Source organism: Pseudophryne corroboree, chromosome 2 (genome assembly GCF_028390025.1).
Source record: "Pseudophryne corroboree isolate aPseCor3 chromosome 2, aPseCor3.hap2, whole genome shotgun sequence".
NCBI lineage: Eukaryota > Metazoa > Chordata > Amphibia > Anura > Myobatrachidae > Pseudophryne > Pseudophryne corroboree.
In genome coordinates, this window is record NC_086445.1 from 219,912,719 (window position 1) to 219,931,273 (window position 18,555).

Sequence of the window (18,555 nt, forward strand, 5' to 3'; positions counted from 1 at the left end):
ATTATCTGCAATACTTGTACATAGTTATTGCTAACTAAATCGGGTTATTGTTGTTGTGAGCCATCTTTTCAGAGGCTCCGCTGTTATCATACTGTTAACTGGGTTCAGATCACAGGTTGTACAGTGTGATTGGTGTGGCTGGTATGAGTCTTACCCGGGATTCAAAATTCCTCCCTTATTGTGTACGCTCGTCCGGGCACAGTACCTAACTGGAGTCTGGAGGAGGGTCATAGGGGGAGGAGCCAGTGCACACCACCTGATCGGAAAGCTTTACTTTTTGTGCCCTGTCTCCTGCGGAGCCGCTATTCCCCATGGTCCTTTCAGGAACCCCAGCATCCACTACGGACTCCGAGAAATAGAATTATCGGTAAGTAAATTCTTATTTATTTATTTATGCATTTATACTCAGTTAAAAGGCAATTCTTAGTACTCTAAAATAGCATGGCAATGTCCACATTCAAGTAGTGAGCCTTATCCGGAGATTCTGATCCCGTTCCACACAGGCTTGCAGGGGACTTGTAAAACAGAGAGGGTCCGTGTAACTGCTGCTGATAGTCACAATACGCGTTTCTCCGCCTCCTATCACCCTCGGCGGCTATCAGCAGCAGTTACACGGACCCTCTCTGTTTTACAAGTCCCCTGCAAGCCTGTGTGGAACGGGATCAGAATCTCCGGATAAGGCTCACGGAAAGGAAATTCAGCTACCAGAGCCGGGAGCGAACCGATCTGTTCATTTGTCCACAGACGGCAAACGGGGTAAAGTGAATTTATTCCTCTGAATAGTTACATGGCCATGTAGATAACTTAGCACTAATGGTGCAAATAACTGTTTTCCATAATGGAATAAAAGGACTCTAATATCATAATAAAACACACTGTGGAAAGGAAAATAAATATATCACTGTGAACTTCAACATATTCCAGCCGAGTCCATCAATTAAGTCCAATTAAAAACGGACTGAAGATAATGTTCTGGTGATTATATAACAGAAACTACTTGAATGTGGACATTGCCATGCTATTTTAGAGTACTAAGAATTGCCTTTTAACTGAGTATAAATGTATAAATAAATAAGATATATTTTGTTGCAAACTATAGTGGAGTAACTATTTTTTCTACTCTGCAGAGACTGTTTTAATATAAATAGAAAGCTATTAAAATAACAAATAATTAGAACAGTCTCTGGAGATCGGAAAAAAGGGTGAGATACCCATATGATATATACGGAGAGGGTGACTGTGAATTTTATTGATTTAGAGTTTTTTTAATTGAGATATATATATATATATATATATATATATATTTATTTTTGTTATATACTATTAAAAGAATACAAATAAATAAAAGTAATTCTTTATACATATTATACAGTGTGTCAGCGCTTTCAAAATTTCCTTTTTTTTCTACTTTGTGTATCATTTAAATTTGATAAAAATTTGCAAAATAATCCATACACTAACGCAAACAATTTAAAAAAAATTACTACTTAAAACCAAAACGGCGTAGCTTGACACAACCACAATATTGCACGCTAAGCTCCCAATTTTTGATGCTAACAATAAAACACTAGCCACAAATATCTGCGAAAACTTGGAAACATCACAACCAAATATGCATGAAAAAACACATGAAGCACACAAAGGACAACCCAGAACAACACACAATAAACATAAATGCTATGAAATGTATTGGGGGAAAAAAATTCACACTTCTTTAAAATACACCTACAAACATTTACTTTTGGCATAAAACACCAGCGTAGCTGAATTTTACATTGCGGCCAGTCTTTGTAGTGGTGCGTGGCTGCGGAGCCACAACACCATCACTATCACTGGAGGCCGCAGCAACAACCTCCCCCTCCTCCTCACTAACCTCCTCCACCTCACTAACCTCCTCCACCTCACTCACCTACTCCACCTCACTCACCTACTCCACCTCACTCACCTCCTCCACCTCACTCACCTCCTCCACCACACTCACCTCTGACTGGGACATAATCAGGACAAACAACAAATAACACTGAGAAAAAAAAACAGTAAACACACTCCTTCACTACCACTACACACCACACACCACCAAACACACACACTCACTCACTCACTCACTCACTCACAAACAATGACAATAGACGTGAAATAAAAAACAATGACAAAAAACTAGACAGACTTTTAAATAACTACACAACAAGTATGACAAGACTACTTACACACACAGTACAGCACTCAACAATCACAAAGAACCTCCTCAAAACCGCCAAAAACTCCAAACAACTCACCAACTCCTAACACACCTTCCTCTCACCTCTCCACTAGCTAAACCCACGAGGTTCGGACGGTTTGGGGCGTTTTTATAGTAATGTGCACAGACACTCCTCCATCACGAATCAAACCAATCACGGACGAGTGACAAAAACGAAACTTAGGGGAAAAAACGCTTCCGTGAACGGACAAACACTGCCGTAACCAAAATGTGACGCAGTCGTAAAAAAACCTCATAACACGGCCGCAAAACCACTAAATCGTCCGCATTCTACCTTAAAAAACCACGAATGACATCGACATCGTAAAACACGAAAAATACAAATACGACAGCTTAGTAAATGAGGCGTAAAAATTTCAAAAAGTTGCAAATACACACATTCGATGTCATTCGTGATGAATCTCCCTCAAAATCGGGACTAATTTGAATTAAAGTAAATATACCCCATAGAGTCAGATATACAATTCAACAACCATATAGGGGTTCACTACGATATGCCGGCGGTCGGGCTCCCGGCGACCAGCATACCGGCGCCGGGAGCCCAACCGCCGGCATACCGACAGCGTGGCGAGCGCAAATGAGCCCCTTGCGGGCTCGCTGCGCTCACCACGCTACGGGCACGGTGGTGCGCTACGCCCGCCACGCTATTTTATTCTCCCTCCAGGGGGGTCGTGGACCCCCACGAGGGAGAATAAGTGTCGGTATGCCGGCTGTCGGTATGCCGGCTGTCGGGATCCCGGCGCCGGTATACTGTGCGCCGGGATCCCGTCAGTCGGGTTACTGAAGACCACCCTCATATAGCAGAGGTAATAGTACATAGCATCAAGCAGCTCAATAGATCCTTTTAACTACCACAAATGGAGAGTGATGCCATGTTTTTGCATGTCTAGAAAGGAGTAATTCCATTTGCTATCATTTCTATCTCATACCAAGATGTCATATAAAAGCATTTTCTCAATGCATCCTTCATAGGATGATTTATGGTCTGTATGTAAGGTAACCATGTGTCAGCAAAAGTTGCAACTAATTTTTCTTTATTCATTGCAGCTTCTGTCCAATCCATTTGGAATAAATATTGGATCCGAGGAAACAATAAAGATAACAGAATCGGCGTTGGTTCAACCCATTTAGAAAGCTTTTTTTTTTTAGATGCCGCAACTAGTTTGTTGAGCAGTAGACATGCCTCTTTAGATAAGGCCCTACCATCGTCCCTTGTATAAATATTCTAAAAAGCCCAGTCTTTAGTTATCTGGAATTTAATGTGGAGTGTATTATTAATATAAACCTGCAAATCAGTCCAGAATTGTGTCACTATCTGGCAATCCCACAAACAATGTATAATGTTTGCATTCGGAGAACGACATTTATAACAATTTGAATCCGTGAAACAACCTGTTATGAACCGTAATTTCGGTGTATAATACGCTCTATGAAGAATTTTTTTGTGCATTTCTGTATATGTGATCGCCACCAATTGTTTGTTCATCTGTACATAAGAAGAAAGAATCTTTTTTATGGGCAGGTGAGGAAAATCTGTTTGTCACTTTAACAACCCAACAGTGGTAGAGTCTATATTAAGCATTTTCCTGAAGTGGGAATAAATGTGCGATGTAGTAAAAATTATTGTGTGTCTTCTCGCTGCGTCATCCAAATTATTGTGTTTGTCTCGTATTGTTAATCCTTGTAATATTTTAGTAATAAAGCTGCAGGCCTGAAGATATTGAAATAATGGAAATGATACCTCTGGATATTTATTCTGTAGTTGTGAACGAGTGAAAGGTTGAAGCTGAGTAGAATCCAAAAATTGATACACATAGCATAACCCCCTTTGATACCAAATACGAGAACATGGGTGTGTAGTGTGCGGCAAGAAATTAGGGTTACCCCATAATGGTGCAAATAAAGAGGAATACTTTTGTAATTTTTGACAAGAGCCTAAGAGTCGCCATGCTTCACACGTAGTATTCAGTAGAATATTTTCTTTGAGTTCTAGCTCTAGAGCTCTAGGGTGTGTGTGTGTAAAAGCAAAATCAACTCTCTGTGGGGGCTAAAAGCTTGTCCCCGTGATTTTGTATTATAGACATTTTTACCACCAATCCGATCTAATGCTATTTTGTAGTTTGCTGCTATAGCATATTCCCTAAAGGGCCGTATTCACAGCCCGATTTGGGGAGAGATGTGTGCTGAGCGAACCGCTCAGCACACATCTCTCCCCCCGCTCAGCACAGCACGTTGTGTGCTGAGCGTGTGGGGGGAGATGGAGGGCCGCTCATTTCACCCAGCGGGTGAAATGAGCGACCTGCTAGATTGAGCCTGCATGCATCTAGCACCAGCGATAGCGATGCACGGGGCCGCGCATCGCTATCACTGTGGGGGTACACACGGAGTGATCACTGCTTAAAATCTAAGCAATCTAGTCAGATTGCTTAGATTTTAAGCAGCGATCGCTCCGTGAGTACCCCCCTTAAGACATGGTAGGTTAACCCCACCCAACTCTTTCCGTTGTTGCAATTTACACAACGACAATCTGGGTTTTTTACCTGCCCAAATAAACTTGCTGAGAGCAGCATTAAACATTTAAGATCTCGTTTAGTGGGCAGTAAAGGCAATATTTGTACCAAATACAGGAACCTAGAAAACGCGATCATCTTATATAGGTGACAGCACCCTATATATGATAAAGGTAAAGTTTTCCATCTACGAAAGTTGGAATGCATTTTAGTAAACGACGGGGTATAATTAAAGTCATATAAGGTGTTGGGATCAGAGGAAATATTAACTCCTAGATAATAATTAATTAATGGAGTTTTGTACCCATGAGAAGGGGAAGGTATTACCCCATCCGTTTTTAGCATCTGTTCCTAAGGTTAAAGCCACTGTTTTTGAATAATTCAATTTGAAACAAGTGATACGTTCCAACCTTTCTAATGCAGTTATCAACAAAGGGACAGCTTTTTGGGGGATTGAGAAATAAAGCAGTAAATCATCTGCAAATGCAGATAGTTTAATTTCCTCTGTGCCTACTGCAATACCACTCCAGTCTTTCATCGTATCAAAATCTCTTAAAGCAGGGTCTAACGCTAAGTTATACAAAAGGGATAATGGACAGCCCTGTCTAGTTCCCCTGTATAACGAAAAGGGATCCGGTCTTTCGGTCGACAGTAAATAGGTCGACACTGTCTAGGTCGACCACTATTGGTCGACAGTAAGTAGGTCGACACGATTTCTAGGTTGACATGACTTTTTCATACTTTATGATCCACGTGGACTACAATTGGGAACGGTAACCTATGCTGAGCGCATCGGTAGCGGTGCGAGGCACCTTGCCCGAAGAATGGCGAGCGAAGCGAGCCATGCAAGGGGACACGGTGCAGCAATTGGGGTTCCTGGTCACTGTACGGAGAAAACGACACCAAAAAAACAAAAAAAAACTCATGTCGACCTAGAGTCCCTGTCGACCTACTTACTGTCAACCAATAGTGGTCGACCTAGACACTGTCGACCTAAGTCTAATCTACCGAACGTACCACACCCATAACAAAAAGGTAAGGGAATTCAGAGAATTAATAGTGAGAAAGGCTTTTGGTTCTCTATAGAGCATATTAAAAATGTATATAAATTCAGGACCAAACCTTTGATATTCAAAGATTCGGGTTAAGTGGGCCCAAGACACTCTATGGAAGGCTTTGTTGGCGTCACAACTAATGACAATACTATTTCTGTCCTTTATGGTGCGGGTTTGCATTATGACTGCCAACAAAGCATGGATATTGGTCACCTTTGACAAAACCTGTATGCGCTGGATATAACAGAGTAGGAAGTAACAATTGTAGCCTTTGTGCCATGAGTTTCGAAAAGATTTTAAGATCCTGATTTAGCAGGGAGATTGGTCTATAGGAAGAAACTAGTCCAGGGTCTTTGTCAGCCTTTGGGATTAGCAGAGCTGGCCCTAACCAATATGATGCCCTAGGCAAGATTTTGGCTGGTGCCCCCTAGCACCACCGCTGGTTCCGCCTCTGACCTTGCACCTCTTTCCCAGCACCATCACCCCTCACCCATAGCAGTCCTTATTATGGTGTTTGTACCCCCTATATTTTAAATAGGAACAGTTCGCACTGTTGACGCACAGCCCAAAAAGGGGTGTATTTTTGCTGCCAAGGGGCATGGCCACACAATAGTAACCCAATTTCAATTACGCCACACAGTACTGCAACTTTATTCACATTTGATCATGCGATAGTGTCCATAATTCATATTACTTCCCATAGTAGTATCACTTTACCTTATAAACATTACTCCTCACAGTAGAGCCCCTTATTCACATTACATCACACTGAATTGCTCCTTATTCACATTACATCACACCCTATTGCTCTTTATTCATATTAGATTACACAGTAGTGCCCTTTCTATACGCAACGCCACATAGTAGAGCACCTTATACACATAATGCCACACATTAGTAATGCATTTATACACATAATTCCACACATTAGTAATGCATTTATACACATAATTCCACACAGTAATGCCCCTTACACATTATTAATGTCTTTATAAACATAATGCGCCTTACACATTATGACAACCTTTATTAATGCCCTTTTACACATAATGTCCCTTACATATATGCCGCACATTATTAATGCCCTTATACACATAAGGGCACACATAGTGCCCCCTACACATTTACTGCACATTATTAGTGCCCCTATACACATAATGACACACATACAGTAGTACCCTGTTACACATATGCTGCACATTATTAATGCCCTTATACACATAATGACACACATAGGGCCCCTACATATATGATGCACATTATTAATGCATTTTACATGACACACATAATGCTCCTTACACATATTCCGAACACTACTGCACAACCAACCCACTCACATGCACACAGCACTCACACTGTCACTAACACTGTGACCTCTGCCTCTGCTTGGATACAGATGTGTCCTCATAAATCTTGCCTCAATGCTAACATCGGGCACCTTTTTATGAAAATGCTTCTTATTTGCATTGCTATGTGGCTAGGATGCACAAGCAGATTCTGCTGATTAAAATGATATGCGGCATGCCTATATACTGTGTGAGACTGTGGCTGTATCTGCATATGAAATGCTACACACAGAATATAGGCATGCCGCATATCATTCTAATCAGCAGAAGCTGCTGATGCCCCTAGGCATATCAAATGCCCTAGGCAATTGCCTAGTTTGCCTATGCCTATGGCCGGCTCTGGGGATTAGTATAATACGAGCCTCATTAAAATTATCTGGGACAGTAATGTCGCTGATGATAGAGTTGTAAAGGGTATGTAAATATGGGGTTACAAAAGGGGATAGTAATGTATAATAAGTTGTCGAATACCCGTCTGGGCCCGGCGTCTTCCCTGATGGGAAAGAGGCAATTACGCTAGAAATTTCTAATTACGTTATAGGCGCTAGGTGTTGCTTATCTGAGGGTGTTAATTTCTGATGTAAAAAGTCAACTCCGTGGCTTGGATCGGCATGGAGTAGCTGCTTGCAGCCTTAGCTCTCCACTACCATCCTGTTTTCCCATCCTTCTGCCCTGACCCGTGGCTCCTGTGACCTGCCTGGCGTCTAAAGGTGTGCTGCACCCGCTGCCGCTAACACGGACCCTGTACTCGGCACGGCGCCCTACTTGTGGCTGAGCCAGTGTGCCGGCTCCGGCGCCCAGACTCTGTGCCCGCCATCGCTGCAGCCCCCAGGACGGCGCGTGATAGCGCTTCCGGCAGTGGCTGTATACTGATCCACCGGCTGCAGAGACGCGATGGTGGGGGCCCTGTCACACAAGTGTACTTACAGAGGTGTTTGCCCGGGGACCGACAGAGATAATCCAGGCGGTTAGGTGCGGTGTGAAAAGCCCGCGAAGCCGTCATCTTCTCCTGCTCCTGACGTCCTTCCCCCCTGTGGTGCTATACAGCAGAGTGAGCTGTGGCTGGGGCTGCCCTTCTCTCTCTCCCCCCTGGGCTTAATAAGTATATATAGGGCTGTGCCGTGGCTGCGGTTCTCCTACTTATACTGTGGAACACATATAGCTGCAGGCTGGCACTCAGACACTGCTGTACCTATACCCATAGGGGTTTTTTTTTTTTAAGACCTGTAGCTTGCATGCTGAACAAGTCAGATTCACAGTCACTTGCTCACAGAGTGCCTCTTTCTATATTGTGACCGCGAGACTGGTCTGTTACTCTATTGTTTATCATATTGACCTGGCCTGAGCTGCTCTGACCCCTGTGCTGACCCTTCACTATTTGGGAACTATTTTGCTGTAATATCTTTGGGGTTCTAACTAGAGATGAGCGCCGGAAATTTTTCGGGTTTTGTGTTTTGGTTTTGGGTTCGGTTCCGCGGCCGTGTTTTGGGTTCGACCGCGTTTTGGCAAAACCTCACCGAATTTTTTTTGTCGGATTCGGGTGTGTTTTGGATTCGGGTGTTTTTTTCAAAAAACCCTAAAAAACAGCTTAAATCATAGAATTTGGGGGTCATTTTGATCCCAAAGTATTATTAACCTCAAAAACCATAATTTACACTCATTTTCAGTCTATTCTGAATACCTCACACCTCACAATATTATTTTTAGTCCTAAAATTTGCACCGAGGTCGCTGTGTGAGTAAGATAAGCGACCCTAGTGGCCGACACAAACACCGGGCCCATCTAGGAGTGGCACTGCAGTGTCACGCAGGATGTCCCTTCCAAAAAACCCTCCCCAAACAGCACATGACGCAAAGAAAAAAAGAGGCGCAATGAGGTAGCTGACTGTGTGAGTAAGATAAGCGACCCTAGTGGCCGACACAAACACCGGGCCCATCTAGGAGTGGCACTGCAGTGTCACGCAGGATGTCCCTTCCAAAAAACCCTCCCCAAACAGCACATGACGCAAAGAAAAAAAGAGGCGCAATGAGGTAGCTGACTGTGTGAGTAAGATAAGCGACCCTAGTGGCCGACACAAACACCGGGCCCATCTAGGAGTGGCACTGCAGTGTCACGCAGGATGGCCCTTCCAAAAAACCCTCCCCAAACAGCACATGACGCAAAGAAAAAAAGAGGCGCAATGAGGTAGCTGACTGTGTGAGTAAGATAAGCGACCCTAGTGGCCGACACAAACACCGGGCCCATCTAGGAGTGGCACTGCAGTGTCACGCAGGATGTCCCTTCCAAAAAACCCTCCCCAAACAGCACATGACGCAAAGAAAAAAAGAGGCGCAATGAGGTAGCTGACTGTGTGAGTAAGATAAGCGACCCTAGTGGCCGACACAAACACCGGGCCCATCTAGGAGTGGCACTGCAGTGTCACGCAGGATGTCCCTTCCAAAAAACCCTCCCCAAACAGCACATGACGCAAAGAAAAAAAGAGGCGTAATGAGGTAGCTGACTGTGTGAGTAAGATAAGCGACCCTAGTGGCCGACACAAACACCGGGCCCATCTAGGAGTGGCACTGCAGTGTCACGCAGGATGTCCCTTCCAAAAAACCCTCCCCAAACAGCACATGACGCAAAGAAAAAAAGAGGCGCAATGAGGTAGCTGACTGTGTGAGTAAGATAAGCGACCCTAGTGGCCGACACAAACACCGGGCCCATCTAGGAGTGGCACTGCAGTGTCACGCAGGATGGCCCTTCCAAAAAACCCTCCCCAAACAGCACATGACGCAAAGAAAAAAAGAGGCGCAATGAGGTAGCTGACTGTGTGAGTAAGATAAGCGACCCTAGTGGCCGACACAAACACCGGGCCCATCTAGGAGTGGCACTGCAGTGTCACGCAGGATGTCCCTTCCAAAAAACCCTCCCCAAACAGCACATGACGCAAAGAAAAATAAAAGAAACAAGAGGTGCAAAATGGAATTGTCCTTGGGCCCTCCCACCCACCCTTATGTTGTATAAACAGGACATGCACACTTTAACCAACCCATCATTTCAGTGACAGGGTCTGCCACACGACTGTGACTGATATGACGGGTTGGTTTGGACCCCCCCCAAAAAAGAAGCAATTAATCTCTCCTTGCACAAACTGGCTCTACAGAGGCAAGATGTCCACCTCATCATCATCCTCCGATATATCACCGTGTACATCCCCCTCCTCACAGATTATCAATTCGTCCCCACTGGAATCCACCATCTCAGCTCCCTGTGTACTTTGTGGAGGCAATTGCTGCTGGTCAATGTCTCCGCGGAGGAATTGATTATAATTCATTTTAATGAACATCATCTTCTCCACATTTTCTGGATGTAACCTCGTACGCCGATTGCTGACAAGGTGAGCGGCGGCACTAAACACTCTTTCGGAGTACACACTTGTGGGAGGGCAACTTAGGTAGAATAAAGCCAGTTTGTGCAAGGGCCTCCAAATTGCCTCTTTTTCCTGCCAGTATAAGTACGGACTGTGTGACGTGCCTACTTGGATGCGGTCACTCATATAATCCTCCACCATTCTTTCAATGTTGAGAGAATCATATGCAGTGACAGTAGACGACATGTCCGTAATCGTTGTCAGGTCCTTCAGTCCGGACCAGATGTCAGCATCAGCAGTCGCTCCAGACTGCCCTGCATCACCGCCAGCGGGTGGGCTCGGAATTCTGAGCCTTTTCCTCGCACCCCCAGTTGCGGGAGAATGTGAAGGAGGAGATGTTGACAGGTCGCGTTCCGCTTGACTTGACAATTTTCTCACCAGCAGGTCTTTGAACCCCAGCAGACTTGTGTCTGCCGGAAAGAGAGATCCAAGGTAGGTTTTAAATCTAGGATCGAGCACGGTGGCCAAAATGTAGTGCTCTGATTTCAACAGATTGACCACCCGTGAATCCTTGTTAAGCGAATTAAGGGCTCCATCCACAAGTCCCACATGCCTAGCGGAATCGCTCCGTGTTAGCTCCTCCTTCAATGTCTCCAGCTTCTTCTGCAAAAGCCTGATGAGGGGAATGACCTGACTCAGGCTGGCAGTGTCTGAACTGACTTCACGTGTGGCAAGTTCAAAGGGCATCAGAACCTTGCACAACGTTGAAATCATTCTCCACTGCACTTGAGACAGGTGCATTCCACCTCCTATATCGTGCTCAATTGTATAGGCTTGAATGGCCTTTTGCTGCTCCTCCAACCTCTGAAGCATATAGAGGGTTGAATTCCACCTCGTTACCACTTCTTGCTTCAGATGATGGCAGGGCAGGTTCAGTAGTTTTTGGTGGTGCTCCAGTCTTCTGTACGTGGTGCCTGTACACCGAAAGTGTCCCGCAATTCTTCTGGCCACCGACAGCATCTCTTGCACGCCCCTGTCGTTTTTTAAAAAATTCTGCACCACCAAATTCAAGGTATGTGCAAAACATGGGACGTGCTGGAATTTGCCCATATTTAATGCACACACAATATTGCTGGCGTTGTCCGATGCCACAAATCCACAGGAGAGTCCAATTGGGGTAAGCCATTCCGCGATGATCTTCCTCAGTTGCCGTAAGAGGTTTTCAGCTGTGTGCGTATTCTGGAAAGCGGTGATACAAAGCGTAGCCTGCCTAGGAAAGAGTTGGCGTTTGCGAGATGCTGCTACTGGTGCCGCCGCTGCTGTTCTTGCGGCGGGAGTCCATACATCTACCCAGTGGGCTGTCACAGTCATATAGTCCTGACCCTGCCCTGCTCCACTTGTCCACATGTCCGTGGTTAAGTGGACATTGGGTACAACTGCATTTTTTAGGACACTGGTGAGTCTTTTTCTGACGTCCGTGTACATTCTCGGTATCGCCTGCCTAGAGAAGTGGAACCTAGATGGTATTTGGTAACGGGGGCACACTGCCTCAATAAATTGTCTAGTTCCCTGTGAACTAACAGCGGATACCGGACGCACGTCTAACACCAACATAGTTGTCAAGGCCTCAGTTATCCGCTTTGCAGCAGGATGACTGCTGTGATATTTCATCTTCCTCGCAAAGGACTGTTGGACAGTCAATTGCTTACTGGAAGTAGTACAAGTGGGCTTACGACTTCCCCTCTGGGATGACCATCGACTCCCAGCAGCAACAACAGCAGCGCCAGCAGCAGTAGGCGTTACACGCAAGGATGCATCGGAGGAATCCCAGGCAGGAGAGGACTCGTCAGAATTGCCAGTGACATGGCCTGCAGGACTATTGGCATTCCTGGGGAAGGAGGAAATTGACACTGAGGGAGTTGGTGGGGTGGTTTGCGTGAGCTTGGTTACAAGAGGAAGGGATTTACTGGTCAGTGGACTGCTTCCGCTGTCGGCCAAAGTTTTTGAACTTGTCACTCACTTATTATGAATGCGCTGCAGGTGACGTATAAGGGAGGATGTTCCGAGGTGGTTAACGTCCTTACCCCTACTTATTACAGCTTGACAAAGGGAACACACGGCTTGACAAATGTTGTCCGCATTTCTGGTGAAATACTTCCACACCGAAGAGCTGATTTTTTTGGTATTTTCACCAGGCATGTCAACGGCCATATTCCTCCCACGGACAACAGGTGTCTCCCCGGGTGCCTGACTTAAACAAACCACCTCACCATCAGAATCCTCCTGGTCAATTTCCTCCCCAGCACCAGCAACACCCATGTCCTCCTCATCCTGGTGTACTTCAACACTGACATCTTCAATCTGACTATCAGGAACTGGACTGCGGGTGCTCCTTCCAGCACTTGCAGGGGGCGTGCAAATGGTGGAAGGCGCATGCTCTTCACGTCCAGTGTTGGGAAGGTCAGGCATCGCAACCGACACAATTGGACTCTCCTTGTGGATTTGGGATTTCGAAGAACGCACAGTTCTTTGCGGTGCTACTGCTTTTGCCAGCTTGAGTCTTTTCATTTTTCTAGCGAGAGGCTGAGTGCCTCCATCCTCATGTGAAGCTGAACCACTAGCCATGAACATAGGCCAGGGCCTCAGCCGTTCCTTGCCACTCCGTGTGGTAAATGGCATATTGGCAAGTTTACGCTTCTCCTCCGACAATTTTATTTTAGGTTTTGGAGTCCTTTTTTTACTGATATTTGGTGTTTTGGATTTGACATGCTCTGTACTATGCCATTGGGCATCGGCCTTGGCAGACGACGTTGCTGGCATTTCATCGTCTCGGCCATGACTAGTGGCAGCAGCTTCAGCACGAGGTGGAAGTCGATCTTGATCTTTCCCTATTTTTGGAACCTCAACATTTTTGTTCTCCATATTTTAATAGGCACAACTAAAAGGCACCTCAGGTAAACAATGGAGATGGATGGATACTAGTATACAATTATGGATGGACTGCCGAGTGCCGACACAGAGGTAGCTACAGCCGTGGACTACCGTACTGTACTGTGTCTGCTGCTAATATAGACTGGATGATAATGAGATGTAGTATGTATAAAGAAGAAAGAAAAAAAAAACCACGGGTAGGTGGTATACAATTATGGATGGACTGCCGAGTGCCGACACAGAGGTAGCTACAGCCGTGGACTACCGTACTGTGTCTGCTGCTAATATAGACTGGTTGATAAAGAGATGTAGTATGTATGTATAAAGAAGAAAGAAAAAAAAACCACGGGTAGGTGGTATACAATTATGGACGGACTGCCGAGTGCCGACACAGAGGTAGCTACAGCCGTGGACTACCGTACTGTGTCTGCTGCTAATATAGACTGGTTGAAAAAGAGATGTAGTATGTATGTATAAAGAAGAAAGAAAAAAAAACCACGGGTAGGTGGTATACAATTATGGATGGACTGCCGAGTGCCGACACAGAGGTAGCTACAGCCGTGGACTACCGTACTGTGTCTGCTGCTAATATAGACTGGTTGATAAAGAGATGTAGTATGTATGTATAAAGAAGAAAGAAAAAAAAACCACGGGTAGGTGGTATACAATTATGGATGGACTGCCGAGTGCCGACACAGAGGTAGCTACAGCCGTGGACTACCGTACTGTACTGTGTCTGCTGCTAATATAGACTGGATGATAATGAGATGTAGTATGTATAAAGAAGAAAGAAAAAAAACCACGGGTAGGTGGTATACAATTATGGATGGACTGCCGAGTGCCGACACAGAGGTAGCTACAGCCGTGGACTACCGTACTGTGTCTGCTGCTAATATAGACTGGTTGATAATGAGATGTAGTATGTATAAAGAAGAAAGAAAAAAAAAAACCACGGGTAGGTGGTATACAATTATGGACGGACTGCCGAGTGCCGACACAGAGGTAGCTACAGCCGTGGACTACCGTACTGTACTGTGTCTGCTGCTAATAGACTGGATGATAATGAGATGTAGTATGTATAAAGAAGAAAGAAAAAAAAACCACGGGTAGGTGGTATACAATTATGGATGGACTGCCGAGTGCCGACACAGAGGTAGCTACAGCCGTGAACTACCGTACTGTGTCTGCTGCGACTGGATGATAAATAATGATATAAAAAATATATATATATGTCACTACTGCAGCCGGACAGGTATATATTATATAATGACGGACCTGCTGGACACTGTCTGTCAGCAGAATGAGTTTTTTATTTTATAGAATAAAAAAACACCACACAAGTCACACGACGTGTGTTTAACTTTTACAGGCAGACATTCACAATACAATATAGTATACTATATACTGGTGGTCAGGTCACTGGTCAGTCACACTGGCAGTGGCACTCCTGCAGAAAAAAAGTGTGCACTGTTTAATTTTAATATGTACTCCTGGCTCCTGCTATAACCTAACTGCTCCCCAGTCTCCCCCACAATTAAGCTGTGTGAGCACAGTCAGATATTATACATAGATGATGCAGCAGCACACTGGGCTGAGCACAGATATGGTATGTGTCTGAGTCACTGTGTATCGTTTTTTCAGGCAGAGAACGGATTATATTAAATAATATAAAACTGCACTGGTGGTCACTGGTCAGTCACTAGTATAACTAACTAATACTATCAGCAAAATTCTGCACTCTCTGGGGTAAATTTACTAAAATTCGTATTTTCCAGTTTCAGGTCAAAGTTCAATCACGAATGACATCGACAGTGTAAAATTGCAACTTTTTGAATTGATTACGACTAATTTACTAAGCTGTCGTATTCGGGTTTTTCTTTTGTTACGATGTCGATGTCATTCGTGGTTTTCTGCTGTAGAATGCGGCCGCTTTTGTTGTTTCGCGGCCGTGTTTGTGGGTTTTTTTACGACTGCGTCACATGTCTGTTACGGCAGTGATTTTGATATTGCGGCCGCGTTTTTAGTCCTAAGTTTCGTTTTTGTCACGCGTCCGTGATTGGTTGTATTCGTGAAGGAGGAGTGTCTGTGCATATTACTATAAAACCGCCCCAAACACACCGCACCTCGTGGGTTTAGCTAGTGGAGAGGAGAGAGGAAGGTGTATTTGGAGTTGGTGAGTTTGGTGGAGTTTTTGGAGGATTTGGAGAGGAGTTTTGTGATTGTTGAGTGCTGTACTGTGTGTGTAAGTAGTCTTGTCATATTTGTAGTATTGTTTTTTCACAGTTTGTCAACTTTTTTGTCCTTGTTATTTATTTTTAGTCTTTTGTCATTGTTGTGAGTGAGTGAGTGAGTGAGTGAGTGAGTGAGTGAGCGTGTGTGTTGGCTGTGTGGTGTGTAGTAGTAGTAGTAGTGGAGGAGTGTGTTTTGTGTTTTTATTTTTCAGTGTTTTTTGTCGTTTGTCCTCATGTCAGACTCAGAGGTCAGTGTGGTGGCGGAGGTTAGTGAGGTGGAGGCTGGTAGTGAGGTGGAGGCTGTTAGTGAGGTGGAGGCTGTTAGTGAGGTGGAGGCTGTTAGTGAGGTGGAGGGGGTTAGTGAGAGGGAGGAGGTTAGTGAGGAGGAGGAGGAGGGGGTGCCTGTTGCTGCATTCTCCAGTGATAGTGATGGTGTTGTGGCTCCGCAGCCACGCACCACTACCAAGACTGGCAGGAATATTAAGTTCAGCTATGCTGAAAACATGGCGTTGGTGCGTGAGCTGATGAAGCACCATCGCCAATTGTTTGGTCAGGATGCTGGCAAGGTGTCCTCCCGCAGGAAGTCTGTCCTGTGGGGGCAAGTAATAGTTGCCGTCAATAGTGAGGGTGTGGTGAGGCGGACTGAGGACACGTGTCGCAAGAGGTTCTATGACATAAAGCGGCGTGTCAAGGCCAAGATGGCCAAAGAGGCAAAATCAGCCCGCAAAACCGGAGGTGGCCCCCCTTTCCGGGCAACCTATCGGGAGTGGGAGGAGCCTGTGCGGGCATTGATTCCTGCAGAAGTGGTGTCTGCAACTCATGTCTGGGATTCAGACCGACCCACGCAGGATGGTGAGTTGGATTTGTTAAATTTATTTTAAAATGTCCTCTAAATGTTTTTTTAAATTTTTTTTAGTGTTAAAGGATGCAAAAATTGTTGGTCAGATATTGCAGGCCTATGCACCCTTAAGGTGTGTTTGTGTTTAGAAATTGCATTTTCCATCTTGCCTTGGCTGTATTTTTTATTTAATTTTGCTCAAAAACAGGTGCAATGCCTGCTGGTATGTGTATTTGCAATAATAATTTTGCGATATTGCTTGGACATCGGTGTTGTATCTAATAGCATTTTTTATTATTTTATTTATTTACTTCAAAAAAAAGGTTCCTACAAATTCAAAATTACATTTTGGTTAAATTTGCAAGTAGTCAATCTATGCAATATCTGACACATAATTCTCAAATGTAACAGATTTATTTGGTGCAACACCATGTACATTTTGATATACACCACAAATTAAGGAAGCACGAAGATCTTAAGCAGAAATTCGTTTAATTTCGAATACCTAATAGATGGTTACAGTACACTAAGGCTTTGCAGTTATAATTTTTACACAAAGCATGGTAATAATGTTTGCTCCACTTTTTCAACAGTCCGACAGACCAGCCGGCCAGACAGGCCTCAGACAACTCAGGATGATGCTGGGATTGCAGGTAAGACTTCACTGTAGTCACATATTCTGCAAACACATAGAAGTACAAAATATTAATGTTTATATATTCTCATAGGTTCTGCTTCTGTAAGCCGACCTCCTGTAAGGCGCCCATCACAGGGCTCGGGCCACTTACCCAGGAGGCCAAGTAAGACACGGCGTCTTGGCACGGAATCTGCGGCTCCATCTTCCCCACCCAGGCGGCGCATTTCTGCAGTGTCACCCCAGCCACCACTGGCACTATTGGCGAGTCCACAGAGTGATGAGCCCCGATCACCTCAGTTATCTGGTGAGTCAAAACAGAAACTAAACACATAGCAAATAATCTACACAGTACAGTTACTATGTTGTGAGTTGGAGTTGAGATTACATGTTTGCCATAACAAGCAATGTGATGTTACGTCTTCAATTGGTAAAGGTGCAAATGCTTAATTTTTCAATGTCTTAGTGGTTGATATCGCCAACATCATTTTTAAAAACGAACATACATTTGTAAAAATTTTGGCCACACACGTGCACATTAAAATAAATTTAAAAACAAAATAAAAAATTTTAAAATAAACACCCTCCACAACATTATAGTGTTCACACATCTCCCCTGTCCGGTATGTAGACTGCTTACTTGCTCCGCTCCTCTGGACTATCCAGGTAAGCAGTCTATATCGAGGACAGGGGAGGTGACATAACACTGTAATGCTGTGGAGGGGAGGTAGTTAGGTGAGGATTACGCAAGTCTGTCTATGTGCACGCCTGTGATGGTATATATGTTTTTTGCGAAAAAACAAATTATAAGTTTAGAAAAACAACTCAAAAAACTTGAAAAATGGAGTATTATGAATGTAGTAATGTGTAGAACTAGCAAATATATTTTAAGAAAAATAAACATTGCATGTTGGCCACCCCATACAGAGCCCAGCTTGATGGCCGACGTGGACCAGCAGGGACAAGACCAACAGGCAACCTTCACACTGCAACTAACACCTGTTGACCCGAGCCAGCCAATACAGCTGCAGGATATCCCCCAAGCCTCCATGAGTCCACAACTGGCACAAGCTCCACCCCAGCCACAAATACCAGATGACTTTTGGGCCAGTTGGACAAGCCAACAGGCACAAAGCAATGCCAGCCTGACCGCACATACCCAACACCTTGCCAGTCTGCCTCATCATCTACCGCGCATTAGTCGCAACTCGGGCAGACTGATTGTCCAAGTAGGCCGAATCGCAACATCGATGGAGCAAATACGGGCTGACAACAACCAAATGCTGGCTCATTTAACGCGCATCATTGATGAGCAACAGCGCCATCAGCAGGCACTCGTACAACTCATTCAGCACAACCAGGTTGTGAATGAGTCTTTATCCCGGATTGTAGCCAGCC

The 18,555-nt window shown here is 44.7% G+C and overlaps 1 long non-coding RNA gene across 1 annotated transcript; it reads left to right on the plus strand.

The window, feature by feature from the left end:
* Nucleotides 1-17,072: 17,072 nt before the first annotated feature.
* LOC135050671 (uncharacterized) lies at nt 17,073-18,331 on the plus strand. Its single transcript, XR_010241731.1, has 3 exons — nt 17,073-17,176; nt 17,252-17,464; nt 18,085-18,331. It is a non-coding gene; the product is annotated as an uncharacterized LOC135050671 (long non-coding RNA).
* Nucleotides 18,332-18,555: the final 224 nt, after the last annotated feature.